Below are 15,805 nucleotides of genomic sequence, written 5' to 3' on the forward strand. Positions count from 1 at the left end.
GAGAGCAGGCTGGGGTGAGGTATTACAATGGTGTAATACCATGGTGGAGGATTACAAATACCTGGGGATACGAATTGACAATAAACTGGACCGGTCAAAGAACACTGAGGCTGTGTACAAGAAGGGTCAGAGCCGTCTCTATTTCCTGAGGAGACTGAGGTCCTTTAACATCTGCCGGACAATGCTGAGGATGTTCTACGAGTCTGTGGTGGCCAGTGCGATTATGTTTGCTGTTGTGAGCTGGGGCAGCAGGTTGAGGGTAGCAGACACCAACAGAATCAACAAACTCATTCGTAAGGCCAGTGATGTTGTGGGGATGGAACTGGACTCTCTCACGGTGGTGTCTGAAAAGAGGATGCTGTCTAAATTGCATGCCATCTTGGTCAATGTCTCCCATCCACTACATAATGTACTGGGTGGGCACGGGAGTACATTCAACCAGAGACTCATTCCACCGAGATGCAGCACAGAGCGTCATAGGAAGTCATTCCTGCCTATGTCCATTAAACTATACAACTCCTCCCTTGGAGGGTCAGACACCCTGAGCCACTAGGCTGGTCCTGGACTTATTTCATAGTTTACTGACATCATTTACATATTACTATTTAACTATTTATGGTTTTATTACTATTTATTATTTATGGAGCAACTGTAACAAAAACCAATTTCCCCCGGGATTAATAAAGTATGACTATGACTATGACTAAATTATTTTATAAGTTATAGTCTCTGTGTTCTTATTCGATTCATTCTTCATCTATTTAGTACAGTGAGAATGGCTCTGGGGCAGTGTCTTGTACTCTGTGAGGGATGTGGGAAGTCTGGGAGACTCCCAGTCTCTCAGTTAAACACACCTGCACCAGGTGCACCCAGCTGCAGCTCCTGAGAGAACCTATTAAGGAACTGGAGCTGCAGCCCGATGACCTTTGATTAGTACGGGAGAATGAGGTGGTGATCGTTAGGAACTACAGGGAGGTAGCTACCCCTGGCTTGCAAGAGATGGGTAGCTGGGTGACTGTCAGGAGAAGGAGGTGAAATGCACAGCCAGTGCAGAGTACACCTGTGGCCGTTCCCCTCAATAATAAGTATACAGCTTTGGAATTATTGAGGGGGTTGATCTACCGGGGGGAGTCACAATGACTGGTCTCTGACACTGTGGCTCAGAAGGGCAGAGGGATGAAGAGGACTGCGGTGTTGATAGGAGATTCTTCAGTCAGAGGAACAGAGACAAGGTCGGTGGGCGTGATAGAGACACCCAGATGGTAAGTTGCCTCCCTGGGGCCAGGATCAGGGATGTCTTGGATTGGGTCCATGGCATTCTCAAGGGTGGGGGTGAGCAGCCAGAAGTCTTGGTGCATATTAGCACCAAGACACAGGTAGGCAAGGTGAGGAGACCCTGAAGATCCTGTTTCCATCCAGGGGGTCAGTGTGGACATGGTGGAGAATTACAAATACCTGGGCATACGAATTGACAATAAACTGGACTGGTCAAAGAACACTGAGGCTGTCTACAAGAAGGGTCAGAGCTGTCTCTATTTCCTGAGCAGACTGAGGTCCTTTGACATCTGCCGGACGATGCTGAGGATGTTCTACGAGTCTGTGGTGGCCAGTGCGATCATGTTTGCTGTTGTGTACTGGGGCAGCAGGCTGAGGGTAGCAGACACCAACAGAATCAACAAACTCATTCGTAAGGCCAGTGATGTTGTGGGAATGGAACTGGACTCTCTGATGGTGGTGTCTGAAAAGAGGATGCTGTCCAAGTTGCATGCCATCTTGGACAATGTCTCCCATCCACTACATAATGTACTGGTTGGGCACAGGAGTACATTCAGCCAGAGACTCATTCCACCGAGATGCAACACTGAGCGTCGTAGGAAGTCATTCCTGCCTGTGACCATCAAAATGTACAACTCCTCTCTTGGAGGGTCAGACACACTGAGCCAATAGGATGGTCCTGGACTTATTTCCTGGCATAATTTACATACTTTTATTTAATTATTTATGGTTTTATATTCCTGTATCTATAATCTATTCTTGGTTGGTGCAACTGTAACGAAACCCAATTTCCCTCGGGATCAATAAAGTATGACTATGACTATGACTAAGAGATTTTAGGGAGCTAGGTAGAAAGCTGAGAAGCAGGACATCCAGGATAGTAATCTCTGGATTGTTGCCTGTGTCACATGCCACTGAGGGCAAGAATAGGCTGATTTGGCAGGTGGATGAGTGACTGAGGAATTGGTGCAGAGGCCAGGGGTTCATATTTGTGGATCATTGGGATCTCTTCTGGAGAAGGTACAAAAGGGAAGGGTTACACCTGAACCCGAGGAGGTCCAATATCCTTGCAGTCAGGTTGTCTAGGGTTGTTTGTCCGGCTGGGTTTAAACTAATTTGGCAGGGGAATGGGAACTGGAGTGTTAGTGCTGCGTATGAGATAGCTGGTTTAGAAACAGAGGCAATGACTCTGAGAGAGACTCCTCGCAAGGAGGGGCTGATGATGGGGCAAACTTGCAGTCAATAGGAGGAGTTGCAATGTAAAAGGCGGACAAATTCGAAAAGACAGGACTAAAGGTGTTATATTTGAATACACGCAGTATACGGAATAATATTGATGACACTGGTCAGGCTGCACTTGGAGTATTGTCAACAGATTTGGGCCCCATATCTCAGAAAGGGTGTATTGTCATTGGAGAGAGTCCAAAGGAGGTTCACAAGGATAATTCCGGGAATGAAGGGGTTAACATATGAGCAGCGTTTGGCAACTCTGGGCCTGTACGCGCAGGAATTCAGAAGAATGCGGACGGGGGTGGGTGGAGAATCTCATTGAAACATACCGAAAGTTACAGGGACGGGATAGGGTGGATGTGGAGAGGATGTTTCCTCTGATGGGGGTATCCAGAACTAGAGGGCACAGACTCAAAACTGAGGGATAACCTTTTAAAACAGAGGTAAGGAGGAATTTTTTAGCCAGAGAATACTGAATCTGCGGAATGCTCTGCTCTGCCACTGACTGCGGTAGAGGCCAAGAGCATGGGTATATTTTTCAGGTGGAAGTTGATCGTTTCCTGATTGGACAAGGCATCAGTGTATAGTGAGAGGGCAGCTGAATGGAGTTGAGTGCAATCCGGGATCAGACATGATGGAATGGCGGAGCAGATTAGATGGGATGAATGGCCTAATTTTGCTCCTATGTCTTAGGGTCTTACTATTTTACATAGATGCTACCTGGCCTGCTCAGTTCCTCCTGCAATTTGTGTGTGTTGCTAAGAAGTCTAATTGAACTGAGGCATTGTAGAACTAACGGATCTCACAAAGTAAAGAACCTGCCCTTTGCCCAACATCTACCCTCTCCACGTTCACTAACCCACATCTACCCTCCCCACGTTCATTAACCCACATCTACCCTCCCCACGTTCCTCAACCCACATCTACCCTCCCCACATCCCTCAACCCATATCTACCCTCCCCATGTCCATTAACCCACATCTACCCTCCCCACATCCCTAACCCACATCTACCCTCCCCACATCCCTCAACCCACATCTACTCTCCCCATGTCCATTAACCCACATCTACCCTCCCCATGTCCCTCAACCCACATCTACCCTCCCCTCGTTCATTAACCCACATCTACCCTCCCCACGTCCCTCAACCCACATCTACCCTCCCCACGTCCCTCAACCCACATCTACCCTCCCCACATCCCTAACCCACATCCCTAACCCACATCTACCCTCCTCACGTCCATTAACCCACATCTACTCTCCCCACGTCCCTCAACCCACATCTACCCTCCCCACGTCCCTTAACCCACCTCTACCCTCCCCACATCCATTAACCCACATCTACCCTCCCCACGTCCCTCAACCCACAAGCTAAAGGTCTCTTTGATCAACCCTCTTCTAGAACATCTTTGGCTGAGGATTTAAACTCCTTCAATCACCTCCATTTCCACTTATCTTTATTTAACTCAGTATTCTGTCAGATCTTGCTAAAAGGCACCAATCAATAAGGCAATTGTCTGTTTTATCTGGGAATATATTGCACATGGCAGGATTAGATATTGCTCCTCGCATTCCACTTGTAGCCCCGAGAAAAACAATCACATTCATCATCGTTATCGTAAAAAGGGAAGCCATTTAACAAGGGGACAAGATTAGATTCCCTGCTCCGTCACTGATAAAAGGACCAGTGTCAACGTCATGGAGATAGGCAAGGTTCACACGTGCATTGGCGTAGGGGGCAAATTCTTTCCTGTTAGTGACAGAGAGAAAGGGCGAAAGAAAAGGGAGAGGAACAGGAAGAGAAAAAATATAGAGAAAGTGATAGAGGGAAAGGGAGATAGAAAGAGATAGAAACAGAGAACGAGAGAGAAAAAAGGGAAGACAGAGACAAAGGGGGAATTGAAAGAAAGAGAAAAATGAGGAAGAAAAAGAAAGGAAGAAAGAGTATGCAAGAGAAAGAGAGAGAGGCAGGGGAAGTTTGAAGAGTGTGTGGGATAAGGCACTTCAACTGTTACTGGCAGAACAGACAATATCCAGACTTCATTTGTTTCCAACACAGGATGAGCCTACTCAGCCCATCGAACCTCTACTAGCTCTCAAAGCAATCCCATCACTTACGGGTTAGCAACACTAACTTTGATCACTGCATGACAATGTATTATTTTTTTTGTTCTGGTTGCATTCTTTCTTGGAAAACTGAGTACAATTTATGTTCAATCTCTGTTTTTCTTGTGAACTCTGCTTATCTGATGCTCTGTGCCCATAATGCTGCTGCAAGCTGGTTTTTCATTGCACCAGTGCACACATGGACTTGTGCATCTGACAGTAAACTAGACCTTGACTCAGATCATAATATGTAAGAGCTGAATTAGGCCATTCAGCCCATTGAGTCTGTTCCACCATCTCATCATGGGTGATTTACTATCCCTCTCAGCCCCATTCTCCTGCTTTCTCCCCAGAAACTTTGACCCCCTGTCTAACCAAAAACCTATCAACTTCCATTTAAATACAATCAATGACTTGGCCTCCACAGCCACCTGTGGCAATGAATTCCACAGCTTCATCACTCTCTGGCTAAAGAAACTCCTCCTCATCTTTGTTCTAAATGGACATCCTTCTATTTCGAGGCTTTTTAATCCTGTGCCTCCCTTCTTCCCCTGCCATAGCTGGCGGTCATTCACTGTCTCAGTTCCATTCCTAGGTCCGCTCCTCCCTCATTCCTCTCCTCCTGAACAGAATAAGGCCAGAGTTCTCTGTTCCCCTCCTTCCACCTACCACCTCTGCATTCAGCCAGACACCCTGTACAATCTCCTCTGGTACCAACAAGACACCCTGTACAATCTCCTCTGCATTCAGCCCGACACCCTGTACAATCTCTTCTGGTACCAACAAGACACCCTGTACAATCTCCTCTGCATTCAGCCCGACACCCTGTACAATCTCCTCTGCATTCAGCCCGACACCCTGTACAATCTCCTCTGCATTCAGCCCAACACCCTGTACAATCTCCTCTGCATTCAGCCCGACACCCTGTACAATCTCCTCTGCATTCAGCCCGACACCCTGTACAATCTCCTCTGGTACCAACAAGATACCACCAACGTGTCTGTTTTTCCTTTCTGCATTTCAAAGGTTTCAAAGGTACATTAAATGTCGTAGAATTGTATACAATACATCCTGAAATGTTTTTTCAATAAGATCCTTCCCTTTGTGCCCCTCTGGTCCTCTTCTCAGCTCCCATCAAGTAAGAAAGTCTTAGAGCATGGAAACAGGTCCTTTGGCTCAACTCAGATGCAAAATACTCATTTAGTTCATCTGCTCTCTCCTTGTCCTCCGTTATTATTTCTCTGGCCTCATTTTCTAACGGTCCTATATCCACTCTCTCTTTTATTTTATACAAACTTGAAAAAAGCTTTTACTATTCACTCTGTGGAAGACACTAGCAGTATGCCAGATGTTGTAGTGTGTGAAGGAAGAGAAGTGGGTGCAGTTACTATTACAAGGGAGAAGGTGCTCAAAAAGCTGAAAGAGCTAAGGGTACAGAAGTCACCTGGACTAGATGAACTGTACCCTGAGGTTCTGAAAGAGGTAGTGGTAGAGATTGTGGAGGCATTAGCAATGATCTTTCAACAATCATTGGACTGATGCCAGAGGACTGGAAAATTGCAAATCTCCCACCACTCCTTAAGAAAGGAGGGAGGCAGCAGAAAGGAAATTATAGACCATTTAGCCTGACCTCAGTGTTTGGGAAGATGTTGGAGTCAATTGTTAAGGATGAGGTTATGGAGTACTTTGTGACACTGGACAAGATAGGACAAAGTCAGCATGGTTTTCTTAAGGGAAAATCCTGCCTGACAAACCTGTTGGAATTCTTTGAGGAGATTACAAGTAGGATAGATAAAGAGGATGCAGTGGATGTTGTATATTTGGATTTTCAGAAGGCCTTTAATAAGGTGCCACACATGAGGCTGCTTACCAAGTTAAGAGCCCATGGTATTACAGGAATGTTACTGGCATTGTTAGAGCATTGGCTGATTGGTAGGGGGCAACAACTGGGAATAAAAGGATCTTTTTCTGGTTGGCAGCCAGCGACTAGTGGTGTTTCACTGGGGTCGGTGTTGGGACCACTTCTTTTTATACTGTATATCAATAATTTAGATGATGGAATAGATGGCTTTGTTGTCAAGGTTGCAGATGATACGAAGATTGGTGGAGGGGCAGGTAGTGTTGAGGAAACAGAAAGGTTGCAGGACTTAGACAGAATAGGACATTGCGCAAGAAAGTGGCAAATGAAATACAATGTTGGAAAATGCATGGTCATGCACTTTGGTAGAAGAAATAAATGTGCGGACTATCTTCCAAATGTGGAGAAAATCTAAAAGTCTGAGATGCAAAGGGACTTGGGAGTCCTTGTGCAGAACATTCTAAAGGGTAACTTGCAGGTTGAGTCAGTGGTGAGAAAGACAAATGTAATGTTTGCATTTATTTCAAGAGGTCTAGAATACAAGAGCAGGGATGTGATGCTGAGGCTTTATAAGGCACTGGTGGAGCCTCACCATGAGTATTGTGAACAGTTTTGGGTTCCTCATCTAAGAAAAGATGTGCTGGCATTGGAGAGGGTCCAGAGGAGGTTCAGTAGGATGATCCTGGGAATCAAAGGGTTATCATACGAGGAACATTTGATGGCTCTGGGTCTGTACTTGCTGGAATTTAGAAGGATGAGGGGGGGGGATCTCATTGAAATCTTTCAAATGTTGAAAGGCCTGTTGAATGTTGAGTAGGTGTAGAAAGGCTGTTTCCCATGCTGGGGGAGTCTAGGGTGAGAGAGCACGGCCTCAGGATAGAGGCGCATCCATTTAGAGCAGAGATGCAGAGGAATTTCTTCAGCCAGAGGGTAGTGAATTTGTGGAATTTGTTACCTCAAGCAGCTGTGGAGGCCAGGTCATTGGGTGTATTTAAGGCAGTGATTGATAGGTTCATGATTAGATGCAGCATCAAAGGCTATGGGGAGAAGGCCGGGGAGTAGGGTTGAGGAAAAGAGGAAAGAATTAGCTCTGAATGGTGGAGCAGACTCTATGGCCCAAATGGCCTAATTCTGCTCCTACGTCTTATGGTCTTATTCTCTTGCCAGCTCCCTGCAACCATTGGCACCCCAAGAACCGATCAACCTCCCCCTTAAGTATACTGATTGACCTTGTCTCCACAGCCGTCTGTGGCAATGAATTCCACAGATTCACTACCCCCCAGCTAAAGAAATTCTTTCTCTTCTCTGTTCTAAATGGATGTTCTTCAAGTCAGAAGATGCGCCCTCTGGTCCTAGACTCCCTAACTATGGTAAACATCCTCTCCACATCCACTCTGTGTTTCAATATTCCACAGCTTTCAATGACATCCCCCACTACTCTTCGAAACTCCAGCGAATACAGGCTCAGAGTCATCAAATGCTCCTCATATGTCAACCCTTTCATTCCTGGGATAATTCTCGTGAACCTCCTCTGGACCCTCTCCAATGCAGCACATCTCTTCACAGAATATGAGGGGGCATAATTTTAAGGTGATTGGAGAAAAGCATTTAATTAGACTAAGAGGACGGCAAAAGGCCCTTCCATTCCAAAGAGTCCACGCTGCCCAGCTGCACTCATGGGACCAACTAACCTCCTGATCTGTGCGTCTTTGGAATAGGGGAGGGAACACACAAACCCTTTACAGACAGCGGCACTGTTTACTGTCTCTGTAACTGCTACGCTCCCGTGCCGCCAGTAGAGTGTTTTACTCTGAGTGAGGTGGGTGCGTGGAATGCATTGCCAGGGGTGCTGGTAGAGGCAAATACATTAGAGGGAAGGATTAGATTGATCTTCGAGTAGGTTAAAATTTTGGCACAACATCATAGGCTGACCTGCCTGTACTGAGCTTTACTGTTCTATGTATTATGTTCCATGTTCTCTGTTCGATAGTCATCTTCCATGCTCTAGATCAGAATCAAGTTTATTATCAGCGGCATGTGTTGTGAAATCTGTTAACTAGGTTCATCCTTGCCAACAAAGGTGCCACCCAAAGTTAATCATTTTCCAATGCAACATCAGCAGATACTACAGCTGTCCCTCCACCATCAATGGATCCTCATAGATCTTCAAAGTGAAGCAGTGTTTCATCTACACTTCCAATGTACTGTATCTGATGTTCACATTTGGGGCTTCCTCTGCACTGGAGAAACCAAGTGCAGGTTGGACAATCGCCTTGCATGATCTTCTACCTTGGCACCACCTTCCTGCAGTAATCCCATATTCCTCGATTCCCTGGGTTTCTGGGAATCCAGCTGCCTTGCTATACTCCATGAACCTGCACAGTCCTCTTGGGGAACAAATTCTAAAGAATCCTACCAAGCAGGGCAGGTTGGTAGCATTGTAGTTAGCGTAACACTTTACAGTGCCAAATTGGGGCTTGATTCTGTCTGTAAGGAGTTTTACATTCTCCCTGCGACCACGTGGGTTTCCTCCAGATTCTCTGGTTTCCTCCCACACTCCAAAGACACATGGGTTAGGGTTAGTAAGTTGTGGGCATGATATGTTGGTGCTTGAAGTGCAGGGACCTTGCTGGCTGCCCAGCACAATCCTCTCTGATTTGATTTGAAGCAAATGACACATTTCACTGAACATTTTGAAGTATGTGTGACAAATAAATCTAATCTAATATTTCTCTTTAAGGTGACCTCTGGGTAAAGAGACAATTGCTGATCTCAGTCCCAAATGGGCAATCCCTTGTTTTGAAACAATGACTCCTGACTCAGACCCAAACTGGGGAAATGATATGCCCCATGTCCTCCCCATCAGGATCATTAACAATCTTTAATTTCAAAGTTCAAAGTAAATTTATTATCCAAGTGCATACGTCACAATATACAACCCTGAGATTCATTTTCTTGTGGGCATTCACAGTAAGTACAAATAAACATCATAGAATTCATGAAAGACTGCACAGAACAAACTGGACAAACAACCAATGTGCAAACAACATTGAACTGGAAATACAAAAAAGAAAACTGTTATGTTTCACACATCAAAGTTGCTGGTGAACGCAGCAGGCCAGGCAGCATCTCTAGGAAGAGGTGCAGTCGACGTTTCAGGCCGAGACCTGTTATGATTTGTAGCTTTAAAACATTAAACTAATTCAAAGGAAAATAAGAGAGCCAAAAGATGCGAGTCGTAGTTTGTTCTTTAAGAGAGGGGCCCACATGTCATGTGATAGTGGCTGATTGGCAGGTGGCAGAGAGGGAGCCTTTTCTGATTGGCTGCCTGTGGCTAGGGTGTTCCACAGGGATCTGCATTGGGACCAGTTCTTCTTACCTTATATGTCAATGATTTGGATGATGGAATTGATGGCTTTGTTGCAAAGTTTGCAGATGATATGAAGGTAGGTGCAGGGGCAGGTAGTTTTGAGGAAGTAGAGAGGTTAACAAGGACTTAGACAGATTAGGAGAATAGGCAAAGAAGTTGCAGCTGGAATACAGTGTTGGGAAGTGCATGGTCATGCTCTTTGGTGAAAGGGTTGACTATTTTCTAATTGGAGAGAAAGTACAAAAAACTGAGATGCAAAGGGACTTGGGAGTCCTTGTGCAGGATTCCCTAAAGGTTAATTTACAGGTTGAGTCTGTGGTGAGGAAGGCAAATGCGATATTAGCAATCATTTCAAGAGGACTAGGATATAAAAGCAAGAATGTAATGTTGAGTCTTTATAAAGCACTGGTGAATACTCACTGGTGAGAATTTTACACAGTTTTGGGCCTCTTATCTTGGAAAGGATGTGCTGAAACTGGAGAGGATTCAAATGAAGTTCATGAAAATGATTCCAGGATTGAATGGCTTGTCATATGAAGAGCATCTGATAGCTCTGGGCCTGTACTCACTAGAATTCAGAAGAATGAGGGATAACTGAATTGAAACCTATCAAATGGTGAAAGGCCTTGATACAGTGGATGTGGAGAGGATGTTTCCTATGGTGGGAGGGTTTAAGATCAGAAGACACAGCTTCAGAATAGAGGGGCATCCTTTTAGAAAGGAAATGAGGAGTAGCTTCTTTAGCCAGAGAATGGTAAATCTGTAGAATTCCTGTAGGTGTCCTGACGAAAGGTCTCGGCCTGAAACATCGACTGTACCTCTTCCTAGAGATGCTGCCTGGCCTGGTACGTTCACCAGCAACTTTGAAGTGTGTTGCTTGAATTTCCAGCATCTGCAGAATTCCTCGTGTTTGCGTCTTTAAAATTTGTAGAATTCTTTGCCACGGACAGCTGTGGAGGCCAGTCTTAGTATATATTTAAGGCAGAGAAGTTGATAGATTCTTGATCAGTCAGGGCATGAAGGGATAAAGTAGGAGTTTGAGGCTGAGAGGAAATTAGGATCAGCCATGATAGAATGGTGGATTTGATGGGCCAAATGGCCTAATTCTGCTTCAGTTTCTTATGGTCTTAGAGTAGTGTGATGATGGACTGTATGCAATTCACGTATTTATAGATATATATAAAACCTGTATTGAATTATTTAAATGAACAAGAATGTTTACTCAAACATTACTGAAATAGTTAATATAGAACAAAAATAAAAATAATAAATAAATAAGCAATAAATATTGAGAATATTAGATGAAGAGTCCTTGAAAGTGAGTCCATAGGTTGTGGGAACAGTTCAGTGGTGTTGTGAGTGAAGTTATCCTCTCTGGTTCAAGAGCCTGATGTTTGAGGGGTAGTAACTGTTCCTGAACCTGGTGGTGTGGTTCAATGAGATTACCTCTCCTTATTCTGAACTACAGAGCACAACCCCGATCTACTTCATCTCTGCTGGTTGGACAACCACCCCCATCTTCTTAGAAATCAATCTGCTGGTGAACCTTTCCTGCACTTCCCCCATCTCAGAGTGCATCCCTGCTAAGGTAGAGAGACCAGGTTTGTTCACAATACCCTTGGGCATTATTGACATCTCGGGATTATTAATCTTAGACTATGGACCACTGGTCCAGTAACGTAAGGACCATACTACAGTTCTCAACAACTCCTGGCTTCATCAACATTAAAGTCAAACTAAATTTATTATTGAAGTACGTGCACGTCACCGTATAATACCTTGCGACTCCCTACAATAGAATTTATGAAAAACTATTCATAAATAACCTACATGTAAAAAGAAATTGTACAAATACAAAAATAATAATACTGAGACCATGAGTGGTTGAATCCTTGAAAGTGAGTCTATAGGATGTGGAATCAGTTCAGTGTTGAGGTGACTGAGGTTATCCACACTGGTTCAGGAGCCTGATGGTTGTAGCTAATAACTGTTCCAGGTGGTGTGGGACCTGAGGTACCTGCTACCTAATGGTGATATCAAAAAGAGAACATGGCCTGGATAGTGAGTGTCTTCATTGATGGACGCTGCTTTCTTGTGGCAGCACTCTTTGTAGATGTACTCCTTGATGGGGAGCGCTTTCCCTGTGATGGACTGGGCCAATTCTATCACTTTCTGTAGACTTCATGATTGGACTCCTGCTAATGGTTAACAAGATCCAACCATAAACAGCAGTCTTGCATACACTGAACAAAAGCAAGGTTACATTTTAAATAAATATATACTTACAAATGCAGACGTCAGTAGCTAACAAGGTGGTAAATTCCACAGATGAAAGAAATATTATTGTTCAGGGTGTACGTCTGTAGCTCCTTCCCAGCTGAAGAGTTCCCACAGGCATTCAACAGAAATCTTTATGCAATGGTCAGATTAAACCTCCTCTGTAAAGCACTCAAGGGTAAACATGAGGATTATTCATTAAACAATTCACCCAATGCTCTCTAAAACACCTTCTGCCCGGGAGTGGCTTTTGACATTACTGTGACGTGGTGGAGGGGAGACAGCTAAAGCTGAGCGGTTGGAACCAGGGCTGTGAGATCAGGCAGACTAGGAAGAAGAAAGAAATCATTAAAAAATGTTGGGAAGTAGAATATACAGTAACTGACTGGGAAGGAGTGATTGATATGGGACCAACAATTAAAACAAAGAAATAGCTGCAGAAATTAAATGATTAACTATACAGTTGGCTATTTATATGTTAGTACATGGACAAGGATCCTATCAGACTGAACATGGTCCGCACTAATGTGATTAAGAAGCACACACATCCGCCAGGATAAATAACATTGAAAGAAAAACTCAACCATACACAAAAGCTCAGAGTAGAAGATGAGAGAATGGTGCGAGTGCAGCAGGTCTAGAGAGGGGTGGAGGAAACTGAGGGTAAGGCACCACAGATGAAACATAGAACATTTAGCATTGTATATACCACAGAACAGAACAGGCCCTCTGGATCACAATGTTGTGCCAACCTTCTAACCTACTCTAAGATCAATCTAACTCCTCCCTGCAACATAACCCTCCATCTCTCTTACACCCATGTGTCTATCTAAGAGTCCCTTAAATGCCCCCAGTGGATCTGCCTCTTCTACCATCCCTGGCAGCACATTTCATGCTTTCAGTGCTTTGTGTATAAAGAACCTACCTCTGACATACCCATGTACATTCCTCCTATCACCCTAAAATTATTATACAGGCATCCATTAGTCTTGCGAGACCATGGATCTGCGCCTGGAAAGTCTTCACTGTCCAGGGTGCAGGCCCGGGCAAGGTTTTATGGAAGACCAGCAGTTGCCCATGCTGCAAGTCTCCCCTCTCCACAACACCAATAGAAACATAGAAAATAGGTGCAGGAGTAGGCCATTCGGCCCTTCGAGCCTGCACCGCCATTTATTATGATCATGGCTGATCATCCAACTCAGAACACCGCCCCAGCCTTCCCTCCATACCCCCTGACCCCCGTAGCCACAAGGGCCATATCTAACTCCCTCTTAAATACAGCCAATGAACTGGCCTCAACTGTTTCCTGTGGCAGAGAATTCCACAGATTCACCACTCTCTGTGTGAAGAAGTTTTTCCTAATCTCAGTCCTAAAAGGCTTCCCCTCTATCCTCAAACTGTGACCCCTCGTTCTGGACTTCCCCAACATCGGGAACAATCTTCCTGCATCTAGCCTGTCCAATCCCTTTAGGATCTTATACGTTTCAATCAGATCCCCCCTCAATCTTCTAAATTCCAACGAGTACAAGCCCAGTTCATCCAGTCTTTCTTCATATGAAAGTCCTGCCATCCCAGGAATCAATCTGGTGAACCTTCTCTGTACTCCCTCTATGGCAAGGATGTCTTTCCTCAGATTAGGGGACCAAAACTGCACACAATACTCCAGGTGTGGTCTCACCAAGGCCTTGTACAACTGCAGTAGTACCTCCCTGCTCCTGTACTCGAATCCTCTCGCTATAAATGCCAGCATACCATTCGCCTTTTTCACCGCCTGCTGTACCTGCATGCCCACTTTCAATGACTGGTGTATAATGACACCCAGGTCTCATTACACCTCCCCTTTTCCTAATCGGCCACCATTCAGATAATAATCTGTTTTCCTATTTTTGCCACCAAAGTGGATAACTTCACATTTATCCACATTAAATTGCATCTGCCATGAATTTGCTCACTCACCCAACCTATCCAAGTCACCCTGCATCCTCTTAGCATCCTCCTCACAGCTAACACCACCACCCAGCTTCGTGTCATCCGCAAACTTGGAGATGCTGCATTTAATTCCCTCATCCAAGTCATTAATATATATTGTAAACAACTGGGGTCCCAGCACTGAGCCTTGCGGTACCCCACTAGTCACCGCCTGCCATTCTGAAAAGGTCCCGTTTATTCGCACTCTTTGCTTCCTGTCTGCTAACCAACTCTCCACCCACACCAATACCTTACCCCCAATACCGTGTGCTTTAAGTTTGCACACTAATCTCCTGTGTGGGACCTTGTCAAAAGCCTTCTGAAAATCCAAATATACCACATCCACTGGTTCTCCCCTATCCACTCTGCTAGTTACATCCTCAAAAAATTCTATGAGATTCGTCAGACATGATTTTCCTTTCACAAATCCATGCTGACTTTGTCCGATCATTTCACCGCTTTCCAAATGTGCTGTTATCACATCCTTGATAACTGACTCCAGCAGTTTCCCCACCACCGACGTTAGGCTAACCGGTCTATAATTCCCCGGTTTCTCTCTCCCTCCTTTTTTAAAAAGTGGAGTTACATTAGCCACCCTCCAATCCTCAGGAACTAGTCCAGAATCTAACGAGTTTTGAAAAATTATCACTAATGCATCCACTATTTCTTGGGCTACTTCCTTAAGCACCCTGGGATGCAGACCATCTGGCCCTGGGGATTTATCTGCCTTCAATCCCTTCAATTTACCTAACACCACTTCCCTACTAACATGTATTTCGCTCAGTTCCTCCATCTCACTGGACCCTCTGTCCCCTACTATTTCTGGAAGATTATTTATGTCCTCCTTAGTGAAGACAGAACCAAAGTAATTATTCAATTGGTCTGCCATGTCCTTGCTCCCCATAATCAATTCACCTGTTTCTGTCTGCAGAGGACCTACATTTGTCTTTACCAGTCTTTTCCTTTTTACATATCTATAAAAGCTTTTACAGTCCGTTTTTATGTTGCCTGCCAGTTTTCTCTCATAATCTTTTTTCCCCCTTCCTAATCAAACCCTTTGTCCTCCTCTGCTGAACTCTGAATTTCTCCCAGTCCTCAGGTGAGCCACTTTCTCTGGCTAATTTGTATGCTTCTTCTTTGGAATTGATACTATCCCTAATTTCTCTTGTCAGCCACGGGTGCACTACCTTCCTTGATTTATTCTTTTGCCAAACTGGGATGAACATTTGTTGCAGTTCATCCATGCAACCTTTAAATGCTTGCCATTGCATATCCACCATCAATCCTTTAAGTGTCATTTGCCAGTCTATCTTAGCTAATTCACATCTCATACCTTCAAAGTTACCCCTCTTTAAGTTCAGAACCTTTGTTTCTGAATTAACTATGTCACTCTCCATCTTAATGAAGAATTCCACCATATTATGATCACTCTTACCCAAGGGGCCTCTCACGACAAGATTGCTAATTAACCCTTCCTCATTGCTCAAAACCCAGTCCAGAATAGCCTGCTCTCTAGTTGGTTCCTCGACATGTTGGTTCAAAAAACCATCCCGCATACATTCCAAGAAATCCTCTTCCTCAGCACCTTTACCAATTTGGTTCATCCAATCTACATGTAGATTGAAGTCACCCATTATAACTGCTGTTCCTTTATTGCACACATTTCTAATTTCCTGTTTAATACCATCTCCGACCTCACTACTACTGTTAGGTGGCCTGTAC

At 44.6% G+C, this 15,805-nt stretch overlaps 1 protein-coding gene across 4 annotated transcripts in view; it reads right to left on the minus strand.

Moving 5' to 3' along the window:
* The window catches only part of nr1h4 (nuclear receptor subfamily 1, group H, member 4), a 98,000-nt gene extending 85,773 nt beyond the window's left edge, over positions 1–12,227 (minus strand). For 3 of the 4 annotated variants that reach the window (XM_072267376.1, XM_072267375.1, XM_072267373.1), the window contains exon 1: positions 12,125–12,227. The gene's annotated coding sequence lies outside the window, so the exon portion shown is untranslated. The remainder of the gene's footprint in view (positions 1–12,124) is intronic. The other variant, XM_072267372.1, reaches the window with a different exon arrangement.
* Positions 12,228–15,805: the final 3,578 nt, after the last annotated feature.

Source organism: Mobula birostris, chromosome 9 (genome assembly GCF_030028105.1).
Source record: "Mobula birostris isolate sMobBir1 chromosome 9, sMobBir1.hap1, whole genome shotgun sequence".
In the NCBI taxonomy this organism is placed as follows: Eukaryota; Metazoa; Chordata; class Chondrichthyes; order Myliobatiformes; family Myliobatidae; genus Mobula; species Mobula birostris.